At 51.4% G+C, this 2,220-nt stretch overlaps 1 pseudogene; it reads right to left on the reverse strand.

The window, feature by feature from the left end:
* The window catches only part of LOC108250869, a 9,413-nt pseudogene that overhangs the window by 5,938 nt on the left and 1,255 nt on the right, over nt 1–2,220 (reverse strand).

A 2,220-nucleotide genomic window follows, 5' to 3' on the forward strand; every position in this document is an offset into this window, starting at 1 on the left:
CACACAGACAGACACACACACACACACTCGTGCAGGGGGACTCACCGGTGAACGGCGGGCTGAACGGCACCGGAGAGAAGGCACTGTGAGGTCGTGACACCTGCAGCCTGATGACACAACAAACAAACAAACAAACAAACAAACAACAAGGTTTACACTCAGCATTGTTGTTGTCATGGTTACAACTTCTGACCCCCCTTGGCTCGTTGCCATGGAGACGAGCTCAGTCTCAGCTCACAGGAGAAGTTTGGTCTGTGGAGTGAGAGGAAGATGCTGTCACCATGGCAACGCCTCTTCTCCCTCGGCTGAGCGGTGAGGATGCTAGTCACCATGACAACGACTGCAGGAAAAAAAAAAAAAACGGCCCTGCGCGGGTGAAGTTCTGTTCGGGTCGGAGTCGGTCCGACATGTTCAGAATGACATCATGATTCAGCTGCAGCAGGAAGTGATGAAGATAACGATGAAGACGAGGAGCCCCTCACACACAGACAGCTGTCAATCATCTCAGGAGTCTTAACGAGTCGTCATTAAACAGTTCTAAAAGTTTAAATTATTTTATAAAGTTCAGGAAATATAAAAAAACATTCTTTATTCTTTATTTCAGATTAAATAACTTCTGTGAAAAGATGACATCATTCTGATAAAGTCATTAAAACCCTTCATTTAAAAATAAACTTTTAAAGTTTTCAGTTTAATTAGAGGAAGTTCAGTAAGTCTGATAAATATCAAATAATCTAAAATAAACTCACTAAAGTCTGCAAAGTTTAAAATGATCAAAGTTTTTATTGTCCTTCATGATGTTTAACTTCAGTGTTTTTATGTTTTTATTTATTTAAAACCTAACAAGTTTTTAGTTTTCAAGCTTTGGTTAAATGTTCTCCGCAGCAGAAGGAGCAGAAATTCTGAAATGTTGCTGAGATTTAATAAAAAGTAAGTTTATTTATTTGAAGTATTTTTGGACTGATGACAGCAGAACGTGTGGGGCGTCCACACGTAGCACTCAGCAAGATGGCCGCCATGAGCCTCACTTAGCATCAGATGTCCAGATTTCCTGATTGTTGTTACCCAAACACAAACCTTTACTGTAGAGAGAGCAGGGGATCTTTTCTGGTTCTAAAGAGTTCTACAGAGTTTTCAGAATCTGCAGGTGGAGACAAACATGGCCGCAGATGTCAACGACTGTAAACAGAACCCACAGAACCTGCAGAACTGAACAGAACCCGCAGGTCTTCATCGGTTCCTCTTCAGCTGTCTTCAGGTTTCATTTAAAGAAAATCTGAAACAGACTCTCCTCCAACCGAAGTGGAGCAGCCATGTTGTTTCTTTGACCTTTGACCTGCTGACTGAGGCCTGCAGAGGCTGAGATGGAGCTGATTGCAGGGTCTGACCTTGTGGCGTTGTGTTGACACCTGCAGCAGCACCTGGCTGTAGCACCTGGCTGCTACCGGACCGCTGAAGTCCAGATGTCGGCTCAGTTCTGTGATGTCAGTCAGAACCTGCTGAGGACCTGAGCCGTTTGGATCAGAACCAGACGGCTCAGGTCCTCCATGGTTGTCATGGTGACAGAAGCTCAGAACCGCCCCGCCCCCCCGGGTCTTACCTGGTGTTGTCCTGGTCCGTGTTGCTGCAGGTGGACCCCCACACGTCCAGCAGGCTCCCCCCTGACGAGGTGGACGAAGCCAGGGACGGTCTCTTGTCCAACAGACCCCCCGACCCGCCGCTGGAGCTCTTGGTTCTGAACAGCTTGCTGAGCCGGACCTTCAGGGACCCCCCCTTTCTGGACTTTCCTCGGGACGTCTTCTCCGCCTCCAGGACCACCAGCGGGGAGGCGGACCGCCCGGCGCCCCCCGAGGCCACGCCCAGCTTGGGGGTGGCGGCGCGGCTCTGGGGCTGGGATCTGGATTGGTGCTGGTGCCGGGGGCGGGGGACCGGGTCTGGGGAGACCTGGAGGTCCCCGAGTCCTGCGAGGGTGAGGGGGACCTGCGGGTGGACGGGGGGGTCACGGCGGAGCGGCAGTTCTGGTCCGTGCAGACCCCGGCCTCTTCGGCCAGCCTGTGGACCTGCTGCATGAGACCGCTCAGAGTCCCACTGGAGAACACGGGTCCAGAACCCAAAGGTGTCCCCCCTCCGCTGACTCCCCCCACCTCCTCTCCTTTCACAGCATCCTCCCCCTCCCTGCCTCCCCCCTGACCCAGTCCACCCACCTCCTCAGAACCCAGA

The sequence above is a fragment of the Kryptolebias marmoratus genome, linkage group LG12, assembly GCF_001649575.2.
Source record: "Kryptolebias marmoratus isolate JLee-2015 linkage group LG12, ASM164957v2, whole genome shotgun sequence".
NCBI classification, from domain to species: Eukaryota; Metazoa; Chordata; class Actinopteri; order Cyprinodontiformes; family Rivulidae; genus Kryptolebias; species Kryptolebias marmoratus.